This window comes from Dreissena polymorpha, chromosome 8 (genome assembly GCF_020536995.1).
Source record: "Dreissena polymorpha isolate Duluth1 chromosome 8, UMN_Dpol_1.0, whole genome shotgun sequence".
Lineage (NCBI taxonomy): Eukaryota > Metazoa > Mollusca > Bivalvia > Myida > Dreissenidae > Dreissena > Dreissena polymorpha.
Genome location: NC_068362.1, coordinates 7,353,840 through 7,371,693, shown reverse-complemented (window position 1 = coordinate 7,371,693; position 17,854 = coordinate 7,353,840). Strand labels below are relative to the sequence as shown.

Genomic DNA, 17,854 nt, shown 5'->3' with positions numbered 1-17,854 from the left:
CACACAATGTTATGCTAGATTACAAATGTAAATATGTGAAGTAGTCAGTTTAGTCTCAGACTCTTTATTTGTCCAGCAAGTGTGTGGTTAAAGATTTATATATCTTAATTCGAGATGTTATAATGCCTGGCAATACATGTAAAAATAATGATTAAAACTGAAATGTGATTAATGAGAACAGTGTGAGGATTTAAAATGTTGGGGAAACAAATGGAGGACTTTGATTAATGGGCAGCTTGCTTGATAGCTGTAAGTTTATATCCTTACCTGGAGGGAAGAAATTTATTGTATGTTTAAAACTTGTAAATCTCTGTCCAACATTCTCAGTTTCACAATGTGCTAGTTAAACTTTTGGTTTAGAATTGTACAACTTTATAATTTTTGTTGTAATTCATGGGTTATAAGTTTACTTAATTTTAAAAACACATTTTTTACTTGTAAGAATGGAATATTGTCATTATTTCTTGGATTTTAGTTCTCATAAGTTATTCACAACAGTGTAATTTTCTTACAATATTTTAGCAACAGAACTGCTGAGTTGTGCTACAAAATTTCTAAATGTGATTCTTTCGAAGTTATTTTAGAACATTATAGCTGCTCTTTATTTACCTTGCGTTATATCTATTACTCCAATACCTGTATTTTGGGAAGGAAGTGCTGATGAGAACTTCGCAGTCTGTTGAGAATTTTGGAGTCTTCTTTCTTGCTATACCTATTGGATTGGAATATTTTGCGCGTTCAGCATGGCTTGTAGTGTTTTGGGGAATATAGCAGTGTCTAAAAAGTGTTCCAGGATTTTAATTATAAGTGACTGTAAGAAATATGTTCATTTCTGACAGGAGTATTATATGAAAGTATTGTCAATGTTGGTATGATTTTACAATGTTTAGAAATAAAGGTTGATTATATTTTGCAAGTTTATACATTTTGTGAAAAGGTACTAAGTGTGTGTGTGTATAATACAATATATGTGTGATATGAATTGCGTTATTTTATAACATGAAGGGTACTGGTAATGTTTTAGATTTTGTACTAATATGTAAGTGGTAAAAAAGGAAGTGCCATGATTTGTAACAGCTTTAAAAAGGCATTTAAACGTTGCATACCTTCTCTTTACCATTTTCATAATTTTGATTAATTGCTTTAATTAAGAATTTCATGGCGATAGTTTTCAATTTTGTAAACATGCATTCAAAAATTACTGTTCGAGCAACACTAATTTCGGTGTCAAGTGATATAAATCTTGGGCATTAGTGTCGTAAGAGTCAAGATAAACTTATTGTCTATCCCTGTGGAGCTAGTTTCAGGCCTTTTTCTGACCATTTCCGCAAAAAGCACCAGTACTGAGTTTAATTGGGAAATATTAAGAAATGTGCGCTGTAAATTATATTCAGAATTAGGACTAGTATCAGTATGAATTTAATATTTTGAATCCAAAATAATTACAATTTAACTGCAAAAATTACGTTAATTTAACCCCATATTATGATAAATACTTGCTGGTACTCAAGATATGTAATACTCAGTTTTAAGTTCTAGTCCATCTCATTTTGATTATGTTTGTGTAATTTGTATAATACTATATTAATTATAGAATGTCACTAAAGACATTAAAGTCAATACTGAATCTGATGATCTAAAAAAGACCTTGAAATCGTTCACAGAACACAAGTATTCTGTGAACGATTTCAAAGTCTATTTCCATCTAGTAATGTATTCTTCATTGTGTCAATGTAACACATAATATGTGTTACATTGACACAATGAAGTATACATTACTAGATAGTATATTTATGTTTGTATATTTTACTTTATTTGCTGGATATGTGGTTATTGATTAAGTTTATTGATTAAGTTTATACATTACATAATTATGATGTCTGTGTAATATTTATATTAATGATTTTTCCTGTGTTATTTCAGGCAATCTCTGCGTGTGAGATTGACTGATGACGTGATGTGAAATCTGATTTAACGGATATATCTCGAAAGTCTTCTTGTTACCTTTGCCTGGATTCATCAAACTGTACCTGAGTGGAATACAAACATACAAGCGTGCAGGTAAAACTGTGTTATAATATTCTTCTATCATTTTAACCCTTTCTCCTTCAGCAAACTTAAATTGGCTTTTGCAACCAGCATAAAACCAGAACAGCCTGCGAGTGACTTGCAGTCTGTTCAGGTTTTATGCTGTTTGCTGCTCATCAGTATCTTAGTGTTGGAAATGAAGCTTTTCACACTTTAATATATTAAGATAGAACTTAAATTGAATTTGATTTTCTTAAGGACTTCAAATGCATGAAAATGTGTTTCTGAGTGGTAAAGGGTTAACACAACTACCTAAGGCATGAACACTGCAATGCTGTCATATTCTATTGTTATCTACCACAGATATATTCGAAACTGAAACTTGGCAAATATCTCTGGGCTTGTTATGTTTTAATTATTTATCTGGTCACTGACCAAGGCCTATATTAACCCTTTACCACTTAGATCCATATTTTTTAGGCATTTGTATTCCCTTAGAAAGTTAAATTTAATTAAATACCTTTCTTACTAGATTCATGTTTTAAAGGCCTCATTTCTAACCCTAAGATACTGATGAGCAGCAAACAGCATAAAACCTGAACAGACTATGAGTTACTAGCAGGCTGTTCTGGTTTTATGATGGTTGCAAAGCCATTTTCACTTTGCTTCTTTATAATATGGGGGGAAAGGGGTAACTTTGGCCTGCTATTTAGCCGAAAATTGCATTTATCATACACACTCAAGTTTATATACAATATAAGTACTGCAGAGAAATTCAATTACATTATATTTTTCATACGTCTTTGGGTCATAATTTTTGGTCATTTGCATAAAATATTCATTTAGCTATCAAAGCCAAAGAAAAGTTGAGATTGAGCACTGTCTTGGGACAGCTTTTATCTTCTAACAATGGAAATATGGTGAAGGTGTGAAAAATGAGAGTTAAATACAACAGAGATGGAGAATTAGAGCCAATTCCCCCCAAATTAGTCTTTAACACTTAAACACTTAAACACTGATTTTGTCATGTGCAATTATTTTTGTTGTAAATCTATGCATTCTGGAATGCTATTTAAGGGAAGAACTATTTGCAATTGTACACAATTCTCTTTAAAATCTAATTATTTTTGCTGGGGTTATGGAAAGCATGAGTGCAATGTCATGCATGCAGAGCATGTTAATGTGAACTACATGTGCCAGCCTGCAGTAAACTATAATAATCTAGATTAAAAAGAGTTCAAGAGAATTGCTGAATGGATTTATGGTAAAATAATAAGGTTGGAGTCTTGCTTTTGATAAAAAAGTAAATATTATATTTATGTTGCCTGTTACAAATCAGGCATTCAGGCATTTATCCTGTTTTTCCAGTGAGTGGCTCAAATAATTTTCTATGGCAGTTTTAGATAAAGATTGGTGATAATGATTGAATAATACAGCTTATGATCTAGAATGTGTTGTTGTTAGCAAAATAAATGTATATTTTAAATACTTTTGGTCATCATCAGTTAATACAAATTTTCAGAATGTATGGTTGGTATTAAGATAATAAATATTCGTGTACAAGCACTTTTGTTTTTAATAGGACCATTGAATGGAATTCTTTTTAACCCTTTCCCACTTAGAAGCAAAGAGAAAATGGCTATGTGCAAAAACAGCTTAAAACCAGAACAGCCTGTGAGTAACTCGCAGTCTGTTCAGGTTTTATGCTGACTGTGCTCATCAATAACTTAGGGTTTGAAATGCAGCCTTTAAAACTTGAGAATCTAGTGAGAAAGGTCTTAACCCTTTGCATGCTGGGAAATTTGTCGTCTGCTAAAATGTCGACTGCTGAATTTATAAAATTAGCATTTTCTTCGATTATTTTCAAAGAATACTATCAGAATAGCAAACAGTTTGGATCCTGATGAGACGCCACGTTCTGTGGCGTCTCATCTGGATCCAAACTGTTTGCAAAGGCCTTTTAAATTCGGTTCCAGCACTCAAAGGGTTAAATTAAATTTAACTTTCTAAGAGATTACAAAAGCATCAAAATACGTATCTAAGTGGTAAAGGGTTAATATTGTTATGTTTGCAGCAGTTATATCCTTTATGAGATGTGTCAGAATTGAAAGTGATGGCAAACATTTTGCACAGCAGAGTTAGAACCTCAGGATTTCAATTGATGACTCATTTATTTCAAATATTATATGTAAACGGTTTCTAGGGAAACGTAATTTGTTGAAAAGAACAGATGGCCTACGCTAGTATTGAACATGGGTCTGATGTTATACAAATCACAGCCTGACTGTATCTGTTATACAAATCTTTTCCTAATGGAACTGGCGTTTGTTTTGTTGACACAGGCTGTCAAACAAATTGCGCTTCAGTCTGTTATGCTATTTATTTTTTAGTGGGTTGTATAAGTTTTGTTGGTTGTCTAGTTTGTAGAAGTTTTGTTGGTAGTCTAGCTAGTGTATTTTCTGAAGATATGAAAAAGGATAAGGCAAATTATGTTATTCATTATTTCTATTTGGGTTTTAAATGATGGTATTATCAGTTCTTTCCAAAACAAATTTATTGCTGGTCAGGAGGTCCTATAGTCAAAGTTAGCCAGCATTTATTTCATTCGCCATGACATTGGTTTTGTGCCCTGTTGGCTAACAAAATAATTTTGATTCTCTCCATTTGTATAATGCTTTGGATATTATGATATACTTATATTATTTGTAAAAGGCATCATTATAATCATCATAAATATCTTGATCGGTTTGGCGTTTTGGGGTAAATGAGGGACAACGATACAGAAATCCTTCTCCAGTCAGGTCTGTTGTGTGCTGCTGATAGTAATTCATCCATAGTGAAGGGATGTCCCATTTTAACATTGTCCATTCAGCTTTTCTTCCTCGACCTTGACCACCCCTGCCTGCCCTGGAAAACAGTCTAGCACAGAAAATTGCATCTGGTGACATGTCCAAACCAAGCCAGCTTTTGTTGTTTGACAGTCGCCAGTAGGGGCTCTTGTTGACCAACAAGTGTTGCAGTCATGTTCCGAATGTACTGATAGGTCTTGTGCACCGTAAAGGGGATGAGAAGCAGTCTTCAGAGACATTTATATTCAAATGCCTGTAACCTGCGTTTTGTGTCAGCATAAAGCATCCAGGTCTCGCAGCCCTATAGTAGGACTGAGACTACGAGGGACTTGTAGAGCCTGTTCTTGGTGGGGAAGCTGATTGAGCTGACTGTATCCACAACTTGCTCTGGCCATCGCTTCGGTCGCCATGGCAATTCTTACTTCAACCTCAGCAGTACTGGTACCATCCTTGGACAGGGTTGCGCCCAAGTTCTTGAAGCTGGTCACTTCTAGTTTCTGGCTGTTCATGGTGATGTCTGCACTGGTGTTGGTCTTGCTGTTCACCAAGATCTTCGACTTCTCGGTTCTGACCTCAGTCCCGTATGCTCTTGCTCTTTCACAGAGTCTGTTGGTGAGATTTTGAAGTTCACTGCTGGTGCCACCCATGAGGTCAATGTCATCACCGAATCTCAAGTTCGAGATGGGTCTTCCACGGATGGAGATAGAGGTGTGGTGGTCATGGATATTCTCCTGCATTATCTTTCAAGGAAAAGGTTGAACAGGACGGGAGAGAGCAGACATCCCTGACAGACGCCCACTGATGTCCTGACAAAGTACCCCTGCTGTCCATTTTGAAGTACTGCATTGCTGGCGTTTCCGTAGAGTTCTTTAATGACTTGCACCAGCCCTTCATCAATTTTGAATCCTCTCATAACATGCCATAGGCCATCATACCACACGTGGTCGAAAGCTTTCTTAAAGTCAATGAAGTTACGAAAGAGCTCACGTTGGTGTTGCAGGTGTTTCTCGATTATGATTCTGCAGTTGAAGATATGTCTCACTCTTATCCGCCCAGCTCTGAATCTGGCCTGCTCTTCGGCCAGCAGTTCCTGGGCCTTACTTTTCAATCGATAAAGGATGATGCGTAGCATGACTTTGCTGGGATGACTAATTAGATTGATGGTGCGATAATTCTCTCACAACTTGAGGCATGCAACCAATTAAAGAACTAAATAAATTACGAGATAATAAGGTTAATAATTATAATTCAGTATGTTCTTGTTTTTAGGTTGTTCTTTTTTCAATAAGCTTATGCAAAACCATATTTTGTTCTCGATTTATAACCATAGGTCCTGCCATGTTGGAATCATTTCCTGATTTTCCAAATTATAATCGGAAATGTCCGACGTCCAACTGCTGTTTGGAAGGACTGGATTATTGTATACTTTGTTGCTTGTGTCATATCAGAACCATTGTGAGTAAATGCATATTTTTACGCAAGAAGGCATTACTGTTATGCAGTATAATTGATGAACATGTCTTTAAGGGCATTCACACTGATAAGCAACAAAAGGCAATATTTTCTTATAAATTCCATTGACCCTTGCATTCTCTGGAGTCGTTCCACTTATCTGAACAGTCATAAAGTCTGAGGGTTTTCATTACCCGAATCTCACAGATGGTTGAAAACCAGTCCGATGATTACAGGGCTCAGCAGCTTTGTGGCATTATGCAGATCTGCATGTGTTGACTGGTACCAGACTGGGTCTGTCCAAGCTGGGAACCATAGGGAGACTGATAAACAATAACCAGTCTATAATTGACCCTTATCCTTGTGCGTTAAGTAAATCCCAGATTAGCCTGTGCTATCTGCATATGATGACAATTTTTGCCTAAACTGGATTCTTGCTAAGAAGAGATTTCCCTTACAAATACCATAAGAGCGGAAAGTGTCGTCTCTGATTAGCCTGTGTGGATTGCACAGAAAAATAAGGGATGAAAACTTTGTGCACATGCACATAGCCCAGTTTTCTCAGAACAAGGCTGACTTGTATACATACCATTATTGTCATCTGTGTTCTTAGCAGCATGAAGCATGCAGAAGTCATTGTCAATCCTATAAAATAAAAAAATGTAAGTATCAGTCCATACTACTTCGCTGTAAATTACACAGGTCAGTACGACCCAGTGTTTTTACACAGTCTATGGGCTGAAATACTAAATCCTAAGCTGCTTCAATTTATAAATACCCAGGCTATTTTTGCAGGGAGCTGGTGAAGCACTAATCTAATATTAATATATAGACCACTTTTGTCCAAATGTGCCCTGTTTGAAAACTTTGTCAAAATGAATTTGTTGAAAGGACCTTAAAATATATCGTATCATGCTTTGATGACTTGAGAAAAAACTCTAAGAGATAGGCACTGTTGTGGAAAAGCCCAAGCAATTCTGGCAAAAGTAGATTTTAAGCATCCAAAGAAAGTATTTTTTATTGGCAGACTGCATGCGTTGACAGGTACCAGACCCTGCCTGTGTATGGGAGATGAATGATAACCAGTCTAGAGGTTACACACCACCAACACTTCATCAGAAGGCTGCTGTCTGGGTGATGTCTCCAGTGTTTATAATTACTGGGGAGATGGTTTCTGTTAACAGCATTCTCAGTAATGAGATCTGGCAGAAGATTTCTGTTACTTGAACATCATTGACCCTATTAATGCAAATCCAATTTTTTTTTTTGAAGTTTGGAACTTTTTATTGTACCTTAATTGTGTACTTGTTAAATGTTTTCCCTGCATTTACCTGGAATCAGTTCTTCTTGCATCATCATTCCAAAAGTCTTCAAAAATGCATTATGTGTGTGAGCTTCTATTTATGCGAATTTAATAAAAAAAAATCATCATACCACTGAAAAGAAATCTCTCTGGTTTATGTACAACTATTTATTTGTTATTGAATGCAATTTTTAGCTCGACTATTATATATGAAATATATATAGTGGAGCTATCCTACTCACCCTGGCGTCGGCATTTCCGTTCCGTTCCGTGCCGTGGCGTTTCGTGCCGTGTCGTTAGCGTGCAAATGTAAAAGTTTTCGTTCTACCCCAATTATTTTCATTGTCCCTTGACATATTGCTTTCATATTTTGCATACTTGTTTACCAACATGACCCCAACCTATAAACAAGAGCAGACAACTCTATCAAGCATTTTGTCATAATTATGGCCCTTTTTCCACTAAGAATATGCAGCAAATGTTTAAGTTTTTGTACTACCCCATTTATTTTCATTGTCCCTTGACATATTGCTTTCATATTTTGCATACTTTTTTACCAACATCACCCAACCTATAAACAAGAGCAGACAACTCTATCAAGCATTTTGTCATAATTATTGCCCCTTTTATACTTAGAATATGCATATTATTGATATATCTATGTTAAAGTTTGCGTACTACCCCAAATATTTCCTATATCCTTTGACATATTGCTTTTATATTTTGCATACTTGTTTACCAACATGACCCAACCTATGAACAAGAGCAGACCACTGTATCAAGCATTTTTACATAATTATGGCCCCTTTTACACTTAGATAATTTAACATTTTGCTTAAATTGCCAAAACTTCTTTATTTATGATCACATTTTATTATTACTTTGACAAAACAACACTTACCTGAATACCACAAAATGGATTCCACCCAAACAATACCCCACGCCCCTACCCAGAATCCCTTACCCCCCCCCCCCCCCCAACCCCCCCCCCAATTTTTTTATTTAAACATGTTATAAATTACCCCACCCCACATTATACCCCCCTCTCACCCCCCCTACTCCCACCCTACCCCCCCAATTTTTTTTTTAAAACATCATCTAATAAATTACCCCACCCCACATTATACCCCCCTCTCACCCCTCCTACCCCCCCCCCCCCCAAATTTAAAAAAAAAAATCTCCTTTTTTTATTTTTGAAAGATCGTCTAATAAATGACCACACCCCACATTATACCCCCTCTCAACCCCCCCCCCCCAATTTTTTTTTTTTTTTCCTTTTTTTATTTTTGAAAGATCGTCTAATAAATTATTGAATATGAACAATTTCCCCACCATGGCTTACGTTATAATGTCAAGCACTCGAATAGTCGAGCGCGCTGTCCTCTGACAGCTCTTGTTATTTTCATATTTTACACAAAGGCAGTCATCTGATTGGGCCAAATATAGTGTTTAGCATTATCATATAAGCCACATCATGCAAAAATGTGTCTTATGCCATATGCGGACAGCACAGCGCCAGACCAGCCTGCCAATTGGCTGGAAGGAAAGTTAAGTTGTTTGCTTTTTGTGAGCTTTGCCATATTCAACAGTATTTAAGTCATGTCTCGGTCAGTTTACCAACTCATGCTTTTGCATGGATAGCTGTTTTAACAGTTCTCATCGTGCACACTTATTTGGACAAGAAATATAATTGAAGATTGGTTTATATGTAACAAATATTCAATCATTACTGTATTGAATAAAAACTTGAATCATACAGTACTTTATAATGAATGTATATTCTGATTATCCATTTAAAATAAAGTGAAAAAGCTTTTTCTGTACATTGGAGAAAAAATCATTGTGCTGAAATAATTGCCAAAATAATGAGAAACAAAATGTCCCCATATCACCTCTGGTATTAATCAAGTGAGAAACTGATTAATATTGCACACATGAATGACTGGCGTTATTATAATATATGTGTTACTTTTCGCTCTATTTCATCTGTGGTATGATGGTTGTAAGCAATACAGTTATCAGATATTAGTGATGTTTGGATGTAGAAAATGTCAACCATTTACTTTGACCTTGTGACAGAATAGTTGTAAAAATGTAACACTTGGCCAGACTTATATATGTGAGCAGGTATAAAGTTGATTGTTAAATAACTATAAATTATCACTAATGTAGGACTGTGGTAATGATTTAGTGGGCACACTAGTAATGTTGTGTTCATACCATCAGATGTAAGGTACAAACATAGCCAGATGTGAAAGATAACATTCCATCAGCTAAATACATTACTGTGTGTACTAAACTGATAATATGGTGTTTGGTAACTGATGCATGCAATTATTGAATTATGGGCTATAAGTTTTGATTTTGTTCAATTGATGCATGGATATAATTTTAAGTAAGTACCAAATGATGTTTAAAATATAGTGATTAAGTGTTGCGAATAAATGTGTCTTGTTCTGAGAAAACTGGGCATAATGCATGTGCGTAAAGTGTCATCCTAGATTAGCCTGTGCAGTGCGCACAGGCTAATCAGGAACGACACTTTCCGCCTAAAGGAGGGACTTCCTTGAAACTAAAAATACCATAAAAGCGGAAAGTGTCGTCCCTGATTAGCCTGTGCGGACTGCACAGGCTAATCTGGGACGACACTTTACGCACATGCATTAAGCCCAATTTTCTCAGAACAAGACACAAATGTATAGCTGCTCATACATTTTCTCAACATTAAGACATGCCCATGAGCAACCATCTGAGTAAACTGGAATTAATGCATTTGCATAAAACGTTGTCACATATTAGCCTACGCAGTCTGCACAGGCTGATCAGGGGCGACACTTTCTGTCTACACTAGATTTGCGTTTAGAGGATACTTCTAGAAAACGAAAAATTCCATAAAAAGCAGAAAGTATGGACCCTGATAAGCCTTCTTCACAGGCTAAACTGGGACAACATTTTTCATTAAGCCTGCCAGTCTCCCAGAGTGAGGTTCAAATACATTTAGCAAATGTTGCAGTTAACCCTTTCAGTGCTGGAACCGAATTTTCAAGGCCTTTGCAAACAGTTTGGATCCAAACAGCATAAAACCAGAACAGCCTATGAGTAATTCGCAGTCTGTTCAGGTTTTATGCTGGTTGCCGTCATCAGTATCTAAGAGTTGTAAATGAAGCTTTTATAACTTGAATCTTAAGTAAGAAAGTTCTTTAATTAAATATAACTTCTAATTAAGGGACTACAAATGCCTAAAGTTGGTTAAGGGTTAACACCAAAGCGACCATTGTCACATCAGATTTAGACTCTACTTTCTCTACATTTGTTTCTGGTCTAAACTGTGCAAGGTCATTTTTTAAATGAGTCAGACAAGCAAGTGACATTCAAGATTTAATTAATTAAAGGTTGACATTGAATGTTTAATTGGTAACATGTTAATTGATGTCACTCTGACATTCTTGATTGAGCTGTTGATCGTCAATTAGTTGATTTTAAATTTAAAAATGTTTGAAGTCTTTGAAACAATTGTTTTATGTTTTCTGTGCTTGCATTAAAGTGACTGTAGTAACATAATGTGCACGAATAAGTCAACCAAATGACTGTAGATTTTTAAAAAGCAAACAAACAAAAACACCCTAAAAAACAAAACTTATGCAATTGTTTTAATAGTTCACTGTTGCTTGCAGTCAGACCAGATTGTGAACATTTTACTATTTTAATTATGCTCACTAATAGATCCATAGATGCATTTTCTATGTTACACTATTGGAAACTTCTTCAAAATATACCCAGAGGGGGTAATCATGTGATAGTCAAGATGGCGACGTCCATGCCGAGACAGTTATTTTTCGCCGTTTTATACCCTTTTACCCTTAATATAACTTTTGTTTATTTATTATATGACGCTCACTTTCCAGCCATATGAGTAAAAAGGTGGTTAGCGTTTATTTTGTATTTAAATTAATTTAAAATCTCGACTTTACTCCGTGCAAATTTTCTTAGTGGAGCAGTAATAAGGTCATCCCGCTAAGACATTTTGCAGCAAGTAAAGTCGAGATAAAGACCAAATATAACCATGAAATAAACGCCAGTAACTTTCTTGCTAATATGGCTGACAAGTGAGCCGAAATAAAAAACTTAATACAAGTAATAAAGGGTATTAAACGGCAAAAAATACCTGCCTCGGCATGGACGTCGCCATCTTGATAAACATGTGATTACCCCCTCTGATACCAGCTGTTCAGTAAACAGACTACTTTAAAGGGACTTTTTCACAGCATGGCAAAACACCAATCAAAAAAACACTTGTCATAGATTTTAAAGGGAATGTATGCATTATATACCGGTATGCGAACACGCAAATTTACACTCCTGAGTAAGAAAAATCCATATTTTTATATTGATGATCAGCAATCAAATTTTGAAAATATTAATGCGTTTTAACACTTTATTTATGATTTAGGAAAAAAAATTTGTAATGCAGACTTAAAAAAAACATTTTAACATGTTCAGATTTCACAAGCATGCTCTGTAACCATGGCACCATTTCAAGGTCACACCAAAATGCCCTGTAAAACCATGGCAACACAAAATGATCAAAGCGCTGAAGGCACTGAATTTGTTCGCTGTTGTATAATCTTAGACGCAACTCAGTTTTCAAAATTATGTTATAGCTTTTTATATCGCAAGTTTGAAATGACCACAACCCATTCAAATTTATAAAGAGTGTGTCTTAAAACACAGGTGGAGATGTGTTGTTTTTTTCAAATCATTGATACAGCTAATCATTGTGCACAGGCTTATCTTATTCGACATGCATTAATCTCTGTTTTCCCTGAAACCAGCCAATATGTACAGACTTCAATGATAAACACTAGACTGGCCAACGTTGTCTTAAAAGCTGTTAAATACACACTATGTACTGTACCAGTGAGAACAGGCAAATGCGGTGGTTAAAGCAGACGCTTTTAGCATTCTGTCATCTGCTAAATTTTACTGGAGTTATCCACACAGGCAGTCACGGGTTACGGTTCCTAGCGTAGCTAAGGCACACTGATTTACAAAATTCAGTCTGCATTATTTGTGAGCTAATGCCTACAAATAAAAATCAATGTCACACTGACCTGCATGTTTCTATTTCAGATGATGTCTTGATGACAGACAAGGGGACTGTGGATTGACATCAAATTGGTCGGAGGTATATGTTAAGAATAATTGTTAATAATAAAAATGGCTGTAGTGGTTTAATGGAGGTCTTGAGAGGCATAAAGGTTGTGAGTTCTGTATATCAAATATAAATACTGTTTCTGCCCACTCGAAGACCTCAAAAGTGCCTTGTTTTACCTAAAGCTTTTAATTCTATGACAATAAAATAAACAATGCTAATAAAATTGAAATGTTTTTGTTTTACCCTCATGTATGTTTTCCTGTTATAAATTATGATCTTTGATAAACTTAATGTAAAAAAAACTAACTCACAATGCATAAACCTGTATTTTAATATGTAATAAATTGACAAAATTTAACAAAAAAAGTTTTTTTTTCATCTTTTAGTGAATGGTGCGGAGTGTTTTTTTTCACTTTTTAGTGAATGGTGCCGAGTGTTTGTTTTCACCTTTTAGTGAATGGTGCTGAATCCCTTTGGATTGGGAAAAATCGCGTTGTTTTGGTTTTAATTGGGAAATTAGTGTTGCTGTCTTTTAATTAACGTTTACATTTTTTTAAAATTGAGAATGAAAGTGATGTGAATAAATTGACTAAGGTTTAACTCCTAGAGCTTGATGGGAGATGAACTAAATGTGGAGATCTATTTTTTTTTTATTTTTTTTATTTTTTAAACCTTCAATAGTGAAATTTTGGATCCCATTGGGGAAAAATACATACGTTTTTCGATTGGGAATGGGTCCCCATACAGACCCCAATTTTGAACGATATATAAACACTGAAATATTAAGCTTGTGTAAAATTGGCATTGGTAAGTAACATTTTAAAGAATAAAGATTGTATAGAAAATGTGATAGTCACACTCAACTTAGGTCAACCTGTAACCAAGGCAACAACTTAGGTTGGCCTGTCATTCACCCATTTTTCACTGCTCAGTTAAGAACATTGTATGAGTGGCACATGAAACCCAATACAAAGTAGTTCAGCAGGAACATTTAAATTTCAGAGATCGCATTGAAACCCTTTTAGTTGGTTAGCCACACAGTGTTTTTTAGCTCACCTGAGCACAACGTGCTCATGGTGAGCTTTTGTGATCGCCTTTTGTCCATCGTCCGTCGTGCATTGTCCGTTGTGCGACGTCAACATTTGCCTTGTTCACTATCTAGAGGCCACATTTATTGTCCAATCTTCATGAAATATGGTCAGAAGATTGGTTTTAATGATATCTTGGATGAGTTCAAAAATGGTTACGTTTGCTTGAAAAACATGGCTGCCAAGGGGCGGGGCATTTTATCTTACATGGCTATATATGGCTATAGTAAAATCTTGTTAACACTCTAGAGGCCACATTTATTGTCTGATCATCATGAAACTTGGTCAGAAGATTCATCCCAATAATATCTTGGACGAGTTCGAAAATGATGCTGGTTGGTTGAAAAACATGGCCGCCAGGCGGCGGGGCATTTTTCCTTTTATGGCTATAGTAAAACCTTGTTAACACTCTAGAGGCCACATTTATTTTCCGATCTTCATGAAACTTGCTCAGAAGATTTGTCCCACTGATATCTTTAATGAGTTCGAAAATGGTTACGTTTGCTTGAATAACATGGCCGCCAAGGGACAGGGCATTTTTTTACTTATATGGCTATATAAGGCTATAGTTAAATCTTGTTAACACTCTAGAGGCCACATTTATAGTCCGATCTTCATGAAACTCGGTCAGAAGATTCATCCCAATAATATCTTGGACATTTTCAAAAACAATACCGGTTGATTGAAAAACATGGCCACCACAGGGGCGGGGCTATTTTCCTTATATGGCTATAGTAAAACCTTGTTAACACTCTAGAGGTCACATTTATTTTCCGATCATCATGAAACTTGGTCAGAAGATTTGTCCCAATGATAGTTTGGATGAGTTCGAAAATGGGTTTGGTTGCTTTAAAAACATGGCCTTCAGGGGCGGGGCATTTTTCCTTATATGGCTATATAAGGCTATAGTAAAACCTTGTTAACACTCTAGAGGCCACATTTATTGTCCAATCTTCATGAAATTTGGTCAAAATATTGGTCTCAATGATTATCTTGGATGAGTTCAATAAATAATAATGTTTGCTTGGAAAAATTGGCTTCCAAGCGGCAGGGCATTTTTCCTTATATGGCTATAGTAAAATCTTGTTAACATGCACTCTAGAGGCCACATTTACTGTCCGACCTTCATGAAACTTAGTCAGAAGATTCATCCCAATAATATCTTGGATGAGTTAAAAAATGATGCTGGTTGGTTGAAAAACATGGCTGCCAGGCAGTGTTTTTTTTATGGCAATTTCAGGGCCGATATTCGGCCCCATTCCCCTAAAAAAATAGTATAGATTTTTCCCCTATTTTGTAGAAAAAATCCCCTCCAGAAGTTATTTTTTTTATTTTATTTATTTATTTTTATTATACGCCCGTCTATGACGGGACGTATTATGGTATACCCCGCGTCCGTCCGTCCGTCCGTCTGTTAATGTCGTACGCTACGTCAAATATCCTTTGACAGATTTTCTTCAAATTTTAACACAATCTTAATATTGATAAACCCTGATCCCCTTTCGTTTTTGACGGAATTCTGAATTGTCGTTCCAGAGTTATGGGACTTTGTTCGTCAAAATTTCGTGATTTCATTGAATGTCCTACTGTAGCTATATAAAAATGTTAAAGTTGTTATAACTTTGGTATGCTTGGACCTAGAGTCTTGAAACTTGACATGAAGGTTGGCCAGAACTAGTAAGTAACCACTGGACATTTCAAGGTCATTCATTTGAAGGTCAAGGTCACTGTGACCTTGAATGTAAAAATGTTAAAGTTGTTATAACTTTGGTATGCTTGGACCTAGAGTCTTGAAACTTGACATGAAGGTTGGCCAGAACTAGTAAGTAACCCCTGGACATTTCAAGGTCATTCATTTGAAGGTCAAGGTCACTGTGACCTTGAATGTAAAAATGTTAAAGTTCTTATTTCATGTTATAACTTTGGTATGCTTGTACCTAGAGTCTTCAAACTTGAAATAAAGATTGGCCAGTACTAGAAGATGACCACTGGTCATTTCAATGTCATTCATTTGAAGGTCAAGGTCACTGTGACCTTAAATGTTAAAATGTTAAAATTGTTATAACTTTGGTATGCTTGGACATAGAGTCTTCAAACTTGACATGAAGGTTTGCAAGCACACTTAGATGACCACTGGTCATTTCAAGGTCATTCATTCTAAGGTCAAGGTCACTGTGACCTTAAATGTTATTGTTGTTCATGTATCCTACCGTAGCTCAAATATCCCCCGATGGATTTTTTATACGCCCGTCTATGACGGGACGTATTATGGTATACCCCGCGTCCGTCTGTCCGTCCGTCCGTCCGTCCGTCCGTCCGTCCGTCTGTTAATGTCGTACGCTACGTCAAATATCCTTTGACAGATTTTCTTCAAATTTTAACACAATCTTAATATTGATAAACCCTGATCCCCTTTCGTTTTTGACGGAATTCTGAATTGTCGTTCCAGAGTTATGGGACTTTGTTCGTCAAAATTTCGTGATTTCATTGAATGTCCTACTGTAGCTCAAATATCCTTCGATGGATTTTTTTCAAATTTCAACACAATCTTAATATTGATAAACCCTGATCCCCTTTCGTTTTTGACGGAATTCTGAATTGTCGTTCCAGAGTTATGGGACTTTGTTCGTCAAAATTTCGTGATTTCCATGCTCATGTACTTATAAAATAAACCATGTATTCAAATACAAATAAACTGAAGTAAAAAAATGATTCAAAGGGTTATTTATTACCTTACTACTTCATTGGCGAACGACGGGCGTATCATGCGCTCATGGCGCAGCTTTTATTTATTTTTAGAAAGAACTGTTTTATGATACATATATATCTCATATTTATTTCATAAACAACTAACAAAGTATATAAATATAATATTAATATGATTTTGAATAATCATAAAGAGTTAAATTAGTTTTTCCCAAATGAGTGGTCACTTTTCACATGAATTTCATTTTTTTTCCCAAAATGGCCAGGGAAAGGCCTGATGTATCTATATTGTGTCGACATTTGTTGATAAAAACATTCCAATTTGCTCCATTTTATTGATAAAAAATGCTCAAATTTGCCATTTTATTGATTTAAAAAATTCCAATTAGACTGAAATTGGCTAGGAAAACTGAGACTGTGCATGACGGCTGAACTGTCTGAAACTAATGTTGAAACAATCATTGATATATATTTAAGAAAAAGGACAGAGACATTCAGCTGTGAATATTACATTCATGCATGCATGTGTATTCATATAATAAATATCATTACATAAAAAAGAGTGAATTTGTAATTTTCCCCTTTTCCTAAAAAACGACGCGTTTTTCCCCTTTGGACGGGCCCCGCCACCATTCCCCTATAGGTGAAAAAAAACACTGCCAGGGGGCGGGGCATTTTTCCTTATATGGCTATAGTAAAACCTTGTTAACACTCTAGAGGCCACATTTATTTTCCGATCTTCGTGCAACTTGGTCAGAAGATTTGTCCCAATAATATCTTGTTATCTCAGGTGAGCCACTTTGGGCCTTTCAGGCCCTCTTGTTTCACCATTTTGGGAATTGAGCCTGGTCCCTTTGAATTAGGAAAAATCACCGCATTTGACTAAAATTGGGATATTGGGGTTGTTTTTGTTTTGTTAACAAATGTTTAAAAAATGAGAATAAAAGTGTTTTAAATATAATAATTATTTAATATGGTTCAGCTTACTGTGAAACCATTTATTTTCGTCAGCACGAAATTTCGTCCTTTTTAAAAAAATGACTTTTTCGTCAGCACTTAAATTCGTCCATTTCTGGTTTTGAAAAAAAAAACGTCCGATTTGTTTGTTATGTTTAATGAACATGTAATACGCGGTTGCGAAAAAATCGTGATAGGGAAAGAGGGGTGACACTTGGTAGTCACTTGCAGGAGGTGGGCCTTGTTTGGCATATGCCAATTAACAAGTCTGTTATTTCAGGTGATAGTAACTGTCCCTTATTATTTTATGTCATTG

General features: G+C 35.7%; 1 protein-coding gene across 6 annotated transcripts in view; it reads left to right on the top strand.

Moving 5' to 3' along the window:
* Positions 1–17,854, top strand: part of LOC127842337 (activated Cdc42 kinase-like) — a 124,101-nt gene that overhangs the window by 14,002 nt on the left and 92,245 nt on the right. For 3 of the 6 annotated variants that reach the window (XM_052371787.1, XM_052371786.1, XM_052371788.1), the window contains exons 2-3: positions 1,924–2,061; positions 12,763–12,817. The gene's annotated coding sequence lies outside the window, so the exon portion shown is untranslated. Of the gene's footprint in view, positions 1–850; positions 870–1,923; positions 2,062–10,005; positions 10,028–12,762; positions 12,818–17,854 lie in introns of those variants that run through there. The other 3 variants (XM_052371789.1, XM_052371791.1, XM_052371790.1) reach the window with 3 other exon arrangements.